The sequence below is a fragment of the Balaenoptera borealis genome, assembly GCF_965194805.1.
Source record: "Balaenoptera borealis genome assembly, chromosome: 16".
NCBI lineage: Eukaryota > Metazoa > Chordata > Mammalia > Artiodactyla > Balaenopteridae > Balaenoptera > Balaenoptera borealis.
Genome location: NC_138872.1, coordinates 37,700,324 through 37,713,957, shown reverse-complemented (window position 1 = coordinate 37,713,957; position 13,634 = coordinate 37,700,324). Strand labels below are relative to the sequence as shown.

General features: G+C 40.6%; 1 protein-coding gene across 2 annotated transcripts in view; it reads right to left on the bottom strand.

The window, feature by feature from the left end:
- Positions 1-13,320, bottom strand: part of SNAP25 (synaptosome associated protein 25) — an 82,876-nt gene extending 69,556 nt beyond the window's left edge. For both annotated transcript variants that reach the window (XM_082359222.1, XM_082359221.1), the window contains exon 1: positions 13,166-13,320. The gene's annotated coding sequence lies outside the window, so the exon portion shown is untranslated. The remainder of the gene's footprint in view (positions 1-13,165) is intronic.
- Between the last annotated feature and the right edge of the window lie 314 nt (positions 13,321-13,634).

Genomic DNA, 13,634 nt, shown 5'->3' with positions numbered 1-13,634 from the left:
CTCAACTCAACTCAACCCTGAGTTGTTCCTGAATTCCAGCAACCTCTCTGCCCTTCCCATGGTTTGACTGTTCAACATTTACTCAGATTCTTTGAGCAATCAATCATCTCCATTTTTGCCTAAATCACTTATATTTGGGTTTTTCTGTCGTGTGCAAAACCCAAATAGACATAAGCAATATAGCCAATCATTTCAGGATGCTCTACCTGGCAGCTCAGAATCGTGGGAATGTTCCTAGAATGCTTTTATAAATGTTGGGTTACCATTTGAGGCTGGAGACCTCTGAGGGGAACAGCAGACTGAGAGATTTCCTGAGCAGGGTGTGGGCCTGTACTGGAAAGAAAATGTGGAAGAGATGAGGCAGAAGTGGCAAGAAAGCACAACACAGTAAAAGAGCACTGAACTGTGAGTCAGGAGCCCTGGCTGTAATGCTCACACTGTGACTTTGGTAAGGAATTTATCTCTGGGCCTAGTCATTTGTCATTTTCTAAAAAGTGCTAATTTGTATGTTCTGCCCTAGCAACCCAAATCTATAATTCTATGTAAGATGAGGGCAAAAAAGAAGGGTGATGTGAGCCATCAGGATCTTTTTCCCAAGGGCGATTGGTGCTCTGATCCAGAGCAGAAAACAAAAAATTGCAGGATGAGTGGGAAAGGGTCAGGCCCTTTCTTGCACCTGGGGCAGTTTATTGAGGAGCCCAAAGCAAAAGCAATGGGATCTGCTTTGTCCTTTGCACAGTGGGTACCATTTCCCCTCTGGTGTCCGTCAGAGGCTGCAGGCCCAGACTGCAGAAAGAAGGGACTATCCTGTCATTTGGTGAGATTTTATACTTTGTTAAGTTTTGGGAGCAAGATTCTGGGAGCCAGAGATTGAGTCATTGTTGCAGGGGAAAAAAGATAACAAAGGAGCCCTATGTCCCCCACACACAACCCCCGTCTTCATTCTGTGGACACTAGTCTTCCTCGTCCTTCAAACTCATTCTGATGGACAATAGCATCCTTATAACTAGGTCAGAAGAGTGAGTGGAGACTTCTATCCAGTGCCCCAGGACAGCACTTCTCTCTCCAAATACCTAGTCACAGCCTTTGTAAGGCAGAGAAGAGGGGAAACACCTCATCCTCATCAGACCCAGCTCAAGATCAATGTGAACATTTGAAGGAGCTACCAAAGATCTCTAGGATATTGGTTCTCAAACTTGAGCACGCATCAGAATCACCTGGAGGTGATGAAAACAGAAAACTCTTCCCCCATCCCTAGACTTTCAGACAGTAGGATGGCGTGGGGCCTGAGAATTGCATTTCTAACAAACTCTTGGGTGATGCTCATGTTGCTGGTCCAAAGATCACAGTTTGAGAACCAATGTCCTAGAGTAAGGAGCCACTGATTCTGAAGGGTCAGTAATATTGCACTTGGGATCTTAAATTCAAACTCCAGTTCCCTCTTTTATTAGCTGTGTGGAAGGAGGATCCATTCTCTGCCTCTCTGACTCATTAATTCCTCCCTTGTCCCTTAAAATAGGAACCTTCACTCTTTGGGAAGATTAGTATTAGGAAGATAGTTTCCACCATCCCTTCCACCCCTTCCTTTATTTGCCCTTCCAACCCCCCACTTAAGTGCTCTGTGAGATGGGAAATGGGCAGTGAGCAAGCATACCTCATTCCTCCACGTGGCTTTTTCTTTTTCTTACTCATAGCAAGGTTGCATTTTCTGCTCCTCCAAGCTGCAAATCTTCTGAGGCATGTTCTGGGAGGGGTGAGTGGGGGAGTAGGGGCAGGACCTAAGGTATTCTAGCTGTGCCTGACTACACTTATCTCTGTAGCCCTTCCTCCTTTGGTGGGTCTCCATGTCTAGACTTGGAGAAGGACTAGGAGTAGAACTAGTCTGATTCTGGCTGCTGGTTCTAACCATTTTCTCCCAATCAAGCTTTGACAAAAATCCTGATATTTTCATCACTAACGTATATATCAGTTGGTTCATGAAGGGGGAGAGAGGCAGCAATTAGCACCTTGGTAGGACCTTGACCAAACAGTATCCTCTCCGAGTCAAGTGTGGAAAATTATGTTCACCATTTAGGAGGTTGTATAGAAATTAAATATAATACTACTAGCTACAATGGACAGTAATATAACAAGTAGAACATAGTAGGTGCTCAAAAGACAGTGTGGATTTCAAAAATCTTTCCCAGCAAGCTCTCCTGTCCTGTAAGCCTAGATTTGCAGGAATTCTCCCAAAATTTGAGGTCATTGCTGCATAGATAATTGCTTTGGGAGCATTTTCCAACTTTGGAGGGGAATCATTCTGTGAATGCAGCCTAGGATCATACATTTTGCAGTTCACATAACTTGCTCTGTTATATATATTTTATGTTTATTGGTTTATATGAATATGGCTAAAGGTTTTGACAATGAGGTGATGCATGTAGGAATCTTAAAGCTGGCTGTAAGCAAGAGTCTGTGTTTGCACCTCTCTGCCTATATATTGTGTGCACATACAAAAACACACATGCAATATTTAATAAGGAACCCAACACTCCCCGACAAAAAACATTACACTCAATACAAAATGAAGCCAACAGATGCAGCTTCAATAACGGTTCACTAAATAGCTCACAGCAAAATTATTTTTCTTAAGCTAAAGAAGGGCAAGTAATTTTGCATATCATTTCTTTTTAACTCCTCAAGGGCCTTAACACCCAATGCATTAAACAAGAGGGGACCAGTGTTTCATTAAAGCATAACCTGAGCTTCTTCATCTCCAAAAGTTATCCTGAAAGTCACAAAGCCAAAGCAGAGATGCAATTCAAAGGCATTTAAAAAACCCTCCCACAAATAGAAAAATCAAAGACTGTTGACACATTTTCCCATTTTATCATGCATGCTGCTCAAGCTAAAAAATAGTGTGATGGCAGGACCTGTTACTTCTTTAAGCAAAATCCACATTATAAAGAGGAAAAGAAGCATATGGCCTGCAATAAGAACACTGGAAATCTGGCACGGCAAACAGCGGACAATGGAACATAACAACAGTTCATTCTTCTCTCCCAAGTGGAGGTAACAATACTTCACAAGCATTAGCTCAGAGTCACATAACAACCACAGGATGTATGCATGGCAGCTATTGCTTTCTTTGTACAGATATGAAAACTGAAGCTCAGTTCAAGTTAGGTAAGTTGGTCAGGGTGATACAACTGAGGTGGCAGAGATGGGCCAAGTATGCAGCCCTCTGACTCTTAATCCAGTGCTCCATGAGTTTGTCTGGATATTTAGTTTCTCCAGGTAGCTCATACCACCACATCTCACCTGACTTTTTAGACCACAGGACTGAGTTCTTTGGATTTTGCTGACTCATGGTCTACATATCAGGAGCATACTTTCTATTAGAAGATCTCAATGGATTGTGTGCGACTCATGGGAAAATTCATGAGGTTGTGGGGAAAAACATGGGCTTTGTAGTCAGAGAGACAAGAATTCCAAATGCTTTTAAGGTTGCCATGGAAATTAAATGAGATAATGTATGCTGAGGGTCTAGCTCAGCATACTATGGGCATTCAATAAGTTAGTTACTTTTTTCTTATGGTCAACAAGTGGTACCTTCATTCTCAGCTGGAGAAAGTAGGGCACAGTGGTTTTAGAGTTGCTTCATAAGAAGGACTGGGGGGAAAAGTGCAACATTCAATGCTCCAATGGTAATGGCTTTTTCTCAGTGATAAATGGGACTGATTTACCACATCATGCCTCAGTTTATTTTTCTCTCCTAGGCAAGAGGACACTGGATGTTTGAAAGGATAGGTTAGAAATTGATGTGTTTGGAGGACATTTTCTAGGAAGCCAAATCAACATGGAGAGCTTGTATACACCATGCCACCAATTCTAACAGAGAAGCAGCAAATATGTGGCCCCAAAGACAAGAGATGGCTGAAGCCACCAATCTACTTCCCTGATGACTATATGTCTCAGTGAACATGTATGTGAAGAGGGGCATCAAAAATATTCTTTCCATATTAATGAAAAGTAAAGAATTTTAACTGCATTATTTTATATATGTTAAACAGCTTTGTTTTATATGTGAAATTGACCTAAATAGGTCATAGGCAATGGTTCTTCATTTCTTTATATAAACCTGCTTTTAGCAATGCTTTTCATGAGACTCTTCAGAGTCTTCATTAGCATTTTAGCCCCTGATGCATAGGCGATAAAACAGCAGGTCAGAAAAACAAATTATTTGCCAAAGTTTGGCAGCTAGTTGGGATGAACAAAGTGCTTCCTTGGGACATAATTTTATTCCAATATTTAGGGTGAATCTGCATTCCCAAGTTGTTCTGATCATAACATCTGACCAATTAAAGAAGGAATTACTTACAGTGGTAGAATTCTTTTCTCTGCAAAGGGGTAGCTGGTATCCCCACTCACTCATTCTTTTCCTGTATAGCTGGTGTGTGACAGGAACTGTTATAGGTACTGAGGATTCAAAGATAGTTAAGATATTGCCCTTGCTCTCAAAGACTTTTATATTCTGTTAAGGAAGAGAAATGCATATGTACATAATTACAAAGCAATGTGATAAATGGGAGCATTGCTCATTGGTAAGAAGAGGTAAATTTTGAAAAGCAAGAGTTGGGAGACTAATACCTTCTTCTATTTGATCCTGAATCTGTGAACTTGTTTAATGATAGGGAGTTTTCAGAGGAGGAACGTGGATTGGCTCGGGAGGTACTGTCATCCAAAAGATGCTGCCGTTTCTCTGTCATTCTATTCTTGCATTGCTTCATGAATTTTGTAGTTGGGACTAGGTTTTCTAGCCTAGGAGATACCATGTTTCTTGAAGCTTGACCTGTTCTCCCCATGAGTGGTGGGGAATGGTCTATATAGGGAGAGACCAGGATACTGGAATATAACAGGTAATGAAAGGACATTTTAGCAATACTGCCACATAAATAGAGGCAAATTTATACAAGGGCATATCTTAGATATTTACTAAGTTCCTTGATGGCTGAGGCTGGTTCTTAATTTACATTCTGTTTATGACAGCAACCTTTCCATGGACACTGATCACTCAGTAGAAACCTTTGGTCAATTGCATATTTTGGATAGACAGCCAAGTTCTTTTCTAAGTTGGGTTAATGTCTTAGAGTCTAAAAGGGATTCTATGTGAAACATGTCTTCTAAAATAATACCTCAAGAAGGGATGCCCATCAAAATACACTGAGGGCAGAATCATTCATGTTTTATTCACTGCTCTATCTTCAGTAACCAGTACTATGTTTTCCTGGTACATGACAGATGCTCAATAAATATTTGTTGAATTAATTAATTAGTGAAGAGTGCCATAATGACAGCTGATTTATGTTTGAGGAATACAGGAATAGTCATCTTGAAACTGGAAAAAGTAGATATATTCAGCAATTTCTCAGGCATAAATTAGGAACACTATCTTGATTTCTAGTGTTATAATGAAGTTATAATGGACTTTCTTATTAAAATAAAAAAAATTCACTCGACAGGACTACTGCATATTGAAATCGTTTGCCAGTGTTCTTTCTAGCAGACTTACTGGCATTTATTTCCTTCTACTTTCTGTTTATCAACGGAAAAGCTGCAGTGTGATTCACCTGTAACTAGCTGTCAGACCAACCTCAGACTAACTTCAGGGAAATTTAAGAAATATATTGTTTTGCAATTTGTCAGTCACTATTCTATGAAATTGTACAAAACATGAATAAAGGTGATCAGCAATTTGGTCTGAGATTCTCCATGGAAGGGAATTCTGTTAAACTTGTAGGACTCTCTGAGCTGAACTGAGAGATTTCTCTAGAATAGGAATGAGGCAGGAGTACAGGGCGACTCTGGCCTCGGGGGGCACCTAAGAGGCTTTCACTTTCTTACATGTTGTCATCAGTAAAGGACAGAAACCACTCATTCAAGCCTGCAGGCATGAAAAGTCATCTCCTAAGTTCAAAATCTATAACTAGGGTCATTTGGATACAGGAAGTGATGTGGAAGCTGGGACCAGATGGTCATTTTGTCAGACCTACCATTCTAGCAGGAAAATAACATTGCTCTTCAAGTATAAAATGGGCCATCTTCAAGTATAAAATGAGGTGAGTCAGCAGAAAGTGCAAACAGTCTCAATTTAAGACATGAGAATTAGCCATCTTTGGGTAATAGGAACCAAATCAAATCAACAACAAAAACCCCAAAATAGAATAAAAGATAAGTAAGTTCTTTTAATTTTCCCTTCACAGGGATCATAATTCAGCTTCTTTTACAAGCTAAGAGGATCGAATTTATTTTTCCATGACCACAGAAAGCAGTTCATAAACCTAGCACAGCTGTCATTCAGTACCAATCTGGTGTGAACATTGTTAATTCACTTTGAGTTTCTCCAGAATGGTTGTTAAGCATTTAAAAGGAAGCACTAACCCTTAAACAGGATTTTTCCCATCTCTTTTTGGGAATACAGATTTGTTCTTCTCATCAGTTAATCACTACTGAAGCTAACCTCTGTGAGTCAGCAGTAAGAAAATCAGTTAGCAACTCCTCTTGTCAATGCTTTACTGTGATGGAAAGATGCTGAAATCTGCAGTAAGAATGAGTTTATAGCAACAAGGAGAACATGGCTTTTCTGAAACTTGTGAATTTAATTAATAAATATTGTACCGCCAACTGCTAGCCTCTGAACTTTATATCTCATAGGCTTTAAAGCTTCCTCCTCTCCTAGTCTCTTGTCCTTGAAGCTTTTTTGTAATGTTATCTTACCACCACCTCGCCATCCTCCAAATTTTATTAGTTTTTGAGCTGGCTACTTAAATCATGTAACTCAGGTCATATGGAAATGTTACTTTTTAAGTACTTAAGAGCTCACAGACTCTTTAAAAGCTTCTGTTTCCCCTTTTCTAAGAGGCAGAGAAAAAAAGAGGAATGAGGAAATAGCAGCTAATAAATTGCTTTAAGTCAGACATAAAGACATGATCAAAAGGGGGTCTAGAAAGAAAATTTTTAAAACAGTTAATTAGGTTGAAAAAAGAATTATAAAAAGTTTAGGCAGGTTGTAGAAAATAGTCTGTGCCAGACAGCAATAAATCCGATTGAGAAGGAGGGGAGATCCCCATAGCAGTGATGACTCAGATCAGGGCTTTGAGGAAAAAGTCAGGATTTCTTAAGTCTGACCAGAAAGACTTCAGAAAGATGATGTCAAAGAAATTACTGAGGGAAAAAAAGAGAGAGATTGCAGGGGGTGCTGTGGATATAATTAATCTTACAATGAGGGAGGGAGTCAGGTCAGTTACTGGAGCAGTATTAAGGCAGTGCCATCTGAGACCACCAGGTCACTGGCCTCAGACTTACTACCTAGAGTTTCCACCACCGATATCATTGACTTCTGAATGGCAAGGATACTGGAAAACATTAGTTCAATTCCGCTGTCATTCTACAGATGAAGAAACTTAGTTCAGTAGTGGTTGAATGACTTATTTAACAAAAATGACAAGCAATTGCTCCAGGGCTAGATCCAGGTCTCCTGGCTCCTGATGAGCATCCTTGCCATCATGCTCAGCTGTCCAACTGAAAGGGAAAAGATATTGCAAAAAAAAAAAAAAAAGAAAAAAAATCATATACATTCTCTGTGCCTTATTTAGCCAGTATGAAAAATGTGGATGATGCAAGAGGTAGCAGAGTATATAATTAAGAGCTTAGACCCTGGAGTCAGAGTGATTGCATTTAAATCCTGGCTCTGTTCTGTGATGTAAGGCAAGTTATTTAGGTTTTCTTTGCCTCAGTTTCCTCATCTGTAAAATGGAAATAATAATAGTACCCTGATTATAGGATTGTTATGAGGATTCAGTGAGCTAGTACAGGTAAAAGCTTTTAGAATTAGTGGTTCACTCTTCTCTCCCACAGACCTATTAATTAATTAAAAAAAATCATATACATTCTCTGTGCCTTATTTAGCCAGTATGAAAAATGTGGATGATGCAAGAGGTAGCAGAGTATATAATTAAGAGCTTAGACCCTTAATCACTGCTTTGGGTATCTCTGTTCTAAATCAGATTTATGGCTTACTAAATGTTACCTAAATATCATATATGAAATGTTATCTAATATCATATATGACTATGGTTTGTACCATTCACTTGGGAATCAGAAACTGCTTGGACTTTTATATTGGGTGAAGTGCTTTGAGATTCTTGTGAAGAAAATTATGTAGAAACAAGTAGCTATTATCATTACAGCAATGACAGTAATTCTGAAGAGTTCATAGTGCAGATAGCATTCTCTGGAAATTTCTCTGAAGCCTCTTTCCTCTTGTAAGAATAATTTTTTAAAACCTCTTTCTCCACTCATCATGTCCTGCTTCCTCAATGCTCTGTCATATCTCCTCCTTCCTACTTAGTAACTTGGAAGGCCTTCTGCACTCGGTTTAATAACCACCAGTCTGACCTCCTAAAGCATCAAACGTCACTACCTCCAATTTTGCCCCAGGGAGTCAGCTTAGAAATCAACAAGTTATCCTATGGATGTCTCTCTTGCCAGTGTTTTGGTGAAGAACAGATGAGAATAGTCCCTTGACACTTCAGAGTGAGAATTGAAATGGCAGCAAGATCTATGTCTGCAACTGCCATTTATTCCTCCACATGAAGCCATTTACTCTTTCAGTTCAGCAGTTCTGTCAGAATTTGGAATTGTGAAGCTCTGCTGTGAGAGTAGTAACCACAAGATTAAAAATGAAATGGGTATAGTTCAGACCTCAAGCAAGCCCTGGAGTGAGGGTAATCAGCAAAAGTCAGCTAGAATGCTAGGATGGTAGGGAAAGAAATATGATATACTGCCCACCTCACCTCAGTTTTTCAAAATTTTACCATAGTATCTTTTTCTTTCTTCCTTTCTTTCTTTTTTCCTTTCTTCCTTCCTTCCTTTCTTTCCTCCCTCCTTCCTTCCTTCCTTTTTTTTTTTTTTTTTTCCAGTTTTAGCCACTTGGAGCTGGTTCTATGTGTCATGCTGCCTGAAACATGAACAGAAAACCTGGCATCTTTTTTCATCTATCCAGTCAGTGTATTTGACAATGCAGAATACTCAGAGGGTCCAAGAGAGTGTTCTGCATGTTTATTATTCAAGTGTACCTGCTGGACACCTCTCATCCCCAGATGCCTGACCTGATTTTCAATCTTCTTGGTAGGCACTCATCTTGAATAATTTGTTCTAGTCAATAATGAAAATTTGAAACTTACAATTAACTTCTGGGTAGGACTTGGAAGCCCATGTATATACTGAAGGGTGGTAATAGATGACTAAATGAGGACTGGTTATTATTTTTTAAATTAATCATCCTTTATGATAACAGTTTGCTTCCCTCTATTTCTGGAAGAATGTAAATTTAATTCCACTCAGTCAATAGCAATTCCAAGATGCTAAAAAAGACATGGTTAGTTTGTTATATCAGCTTCTGCTCAGAAATCAACTTTAGAGGATAAAGCACTAAGTACTCAGTGTGGCATTCAAGGCTTTTCATAGATGGCTCCAACTCACAGTTCCAGCATATTCCCCTTTATAAGCGTCCCACTTCACCCAAATGCATGGGCATTTTTAGGGCTTGCTGACCATAACTTGGGCTTGCCTAACTTGTAGTTCTGCCTATGCTATAACTTTTACTTAGCAGAGTCCCCTCACTTCTCTCCAACCTCCAAAACCAGCTCAGGTCCTGCTTCCTGTCTTGGATCAATCTAGTCTACTGAAATATTGTCCTTCTCAGAATTTGCATTCCTTATTTTTGGTCGCATTGACTTGGCAAATAATTATACACTCCCTCATGATTTTTCTTCTACTGTTTTATTGCATTTTCCTTCTGGTATTATTAATTTTTATTGTTTGTTGTTTTCATTAAGAGTACTAGATGTTAAACTTATTGAGGTCAAAGACTATATAAGCATGAGATTTTACATCCTCAGTGGGGTTCATTTATGTATCTGGTGCTCACTGATTGATCAATATCTTCCAATCATGTTGGTCCCTGCTGACAAGAGATGACACTGCAGAAATATATTTAGCACTGAGGTTGAAAACACCAATCTCCTTACCTTTATAGAATTGTAAAGCAGTTCCATGATGTGAGAAAAATAGTTTATTCATAGTACATCATATAAAAAGCAGATTTATCTATTTTTATCTTTCATGTCTCCTTTGTCAACCTCTTTCTCAAATTATCTCTCATTTCTCCTAATCGTCAAAACCTACACGCTCTGCTGAAGGCTGGCTGCTATGAGAAGAGGTGCTACTGGCAGACACATCAATCTTCTGGTTGATAACCATCACTCTGGGGTCAACACTTAGAGTTTAGAAATGTCTTTATATAAGCTAATTCAGAGGCAGTTTGTATTGTGTTTGTGCATGTGTGGTCGTGCATGTTTAACGAAGTAAAAATAAAATTGTGAATTCTTGGGAGATTTTACCATGGAGAGGTTAATAAGATTACAAATTGTTTCATATTCTGAATGCCAAGGTGGTAAAGCAGAAAATGCCAATGAGCAAACAAGCAGGTACCATTGGAGGGTCTGTGTGAGTGTTTCCTGGCACATCTCTATGTCCATCTGCTCCTGCCTCTGCTCACCATATTGCCCTGGATTGTTAAAATTTAAAACTTAAAATAGGAAATCTCTTGATTTTTTTCCTGAAGCTTATCAATAATGTAAATGTTAAATTCATGTTTCAATTACATTTTTTAAAAAACTTTTCAGTAAGCTATTAGCTCCATAATTGTGCACATCACCACTTCCTCCCAGATTTGTACCCTTTGCCAGCTTCACTGCAGTCCTCTACCTCTGCCCCCACTACTCCAGTCTTCCACTAGCAAACAAACCCAGCAGTAATTACTAATATCCAAGCACATAATTCCGGCAGCGTTAGGCTTTTTCATTTGTCGCAACTACGCAGAGAGCTGTCTGGACATGCAGCATGAAGTCAAAGCATTTTTCAAGACTCCTACCCATCTTGTCTCCCCTCCTCCTATCACTGAAACACAGTTATTTATTTCATCTGCAGATTGCAGAGTTGTAAAATTCTTCCATGCAGTTACATACTCTTGAATAATAATTTTACATCCATATCCAGCAACAGATCAGTATATACTTATATGGAACCACATGGTTATCCGTAAAAAAACACTAGGAAATAAATAGCTGGGGATGAAAGTACCTTCTCTATGTGGACATGGCATTGGAGTACCTCTAATATATAAATGATTGGAGTTAATGACTAACTAAACCCAATCCAAGATCTTATTTTAAGGCTTTTCAGGGAATCATGATAGCATTTCTTTAATGCGTTGTATAAACATTCTTACATATGACGCTATTACTCTTATTTAACAACTACTCAAATAGCACAATTTTGTTCCTGGTCATTTTATGTTGATTTTATCTATATCAAACAGCTGGAAATATCCCTGTGATAATTTTTGTTCACTCACAGGCTCCAAACGTCAGAGTAGAAAATGGTTAAAGTACTTATTACTGCCTCAGCAAAATCCCGCAATGCTGTAATGGAAATTGCAGTAGATCTTTAGGTCAGAGTCCAGTTTCAGTCTAACACCATGGGTCCTTTCATCTGCATCACGCTGAAGGACACAGTTAGATTCCCCTGAGGAAAGCCAGTCTTAATGTTGTCAAAATCAGAAACTATCCTGAGATAACCAATGTCCATAGGAAATACTTCTCCTCACTCTGAAACTATGGCCAAAGAGGTTAAATCTATACCCTGTAAGACCTGTAATATTTCTTAGAGATGTATTTTTATGGGCGTGTGCTTGTGTCAATGCCTAATTACAAGGATGGGGAAGAGGAAGAAGGATTCATTATTAAAGTTGATTCTGCTTAGTTCAACTACCCCTACATTTTTTATCAAATAGAAACATGTAGAAAGATATGTTGCTCCTATAAACAGATTGTGTTGGCATCTTCATATATACATCATTCATGACCACCCAGGATCTGTAGACAGATCTATTCTGTGTTAAAAAAAAAAAAAACAAACCAGAAATAAACAAAACCCTTGATTTCTGACTGGAGGATAAATGCAGAGTTTTAAAAATGTGTTTGTTTTTTACCTAAAAAGGGGGGTGGAGGAGAGAGGGCAACATAGAAAATTTCCACAAGTAGACTTTTTTCTTTTTTTTTAGGCTATGCAGGAGCTAAGGATGGGAGCTGGTAATTGTTTCCAAAGGAGTCCTGTAGGCAGGATTTTTTTTTTCCTTTGCTTTTTTCTTTTAACCTACTACACCTGCTCTATTAGGGGTCTCCGTGAGACCTGTCTCAGAGAAGCAATTTGGCCTGCAGCCCTGGAACATCTAGCCGCGGCCAGGCATCTCTGCCGCAGGTAGGTGCGCCGGGGCGGCCGGACCACTATCCGCGGTGCTGAAAGGTCGCGGGCTCCAGTGCAGTCCCTTGGTATTGCTGTCCAGGGTGCTGACCGCTGGCCGCCGCAGTCCGGAGGCGAGCCCGAGCCCCCGCCCCCGCCAGCCTTGCGCAGAGCCCTCCCACCCAGCACTACCCGCCCGCCTCCCGCCAGCCTGCAGTTGACGTGGAGCAGGCGGCATAAATCAAGTCCGTGGGGCACGGAGGCTGCTGTGGCGGCTGCAGCTCAGCTTGCCCGGGGCGGGAACTCCCCCTTCTTTCGCCTCCCCAGCGCCCACACCCTGCCTTCTCCCTAATTCTTCCCTAGATAATAGCGCCCTAACGACAAGTCATAATAATCGGGTCAGAACCACAGGGTTTGTTTGTCTTGATCTACAGAAACAAAACAAAACAAACAAAAAAAAAACACCCAAAACCCAGCAGCCGAAACATCTCTTAAAACTGCATCGCAAAATGGAAGAGACAGAAGGTCCCACTACTGTTTCAAGAGAGTAAGTTATTATTCCGTACGTATTCTTGCGCTTCCTCCCCATCGCTCCACCTGCACTGTTCCCATTCATCCCTTCCCCAAGCAGCTCACCTCGAAAATACTTTATAAAGCCCCAGGCGGGAGTCTAGCCAGACGCGCACACACGGAATACCGCACCCTAGGTGCACAAATTCTTGTATTTGCCCAAGCTCACTTGGTCTGCCCAGCTGTGGTCCCCTCTGGGTATGTAGCCATCTAGAGCCAGAACCACGACCTGGGGAGGGGGGTTCCTTACCTTGCCTTCTCCAGAGGGTGGTGTTCGCCCGGTCCCTGCAGGTTCCAAGTGTGGAGGAGCCGCCGAACAGGGAGGGAAGGAAAGACAGCGCCTGACCTCCTCGAGGTTTCGTCTTCAATGCAACGTGAGCTCTGCCCTCATCAAAGATGGCCGTCCCTTTTGACGTCAGCAGCTTTTAATAGCCATCTCCCGGAGAGGCGGGGAGGAAGTGTGTTAAGGGGAGGGCGGAGGGAGGATGGGGGCGGGCGGTGGGAGGGGAGGAGCCGCGAGGTGCCGAGCGCTTGACTCAGCTCCCAGTTCGCTTTACTGCAAACCTTTGTATTTTAGTCTTTTTTAAACACCAGAACGGGACGATTCTTATGACTCCATTTTAATACCCGGTCACGGGCAAACTCATTTATCTCGCGACTGGTCGTCTGATATTCTGTTTTTTTGTGTGTACGTGTGTATGTATATGTATATATGTGTG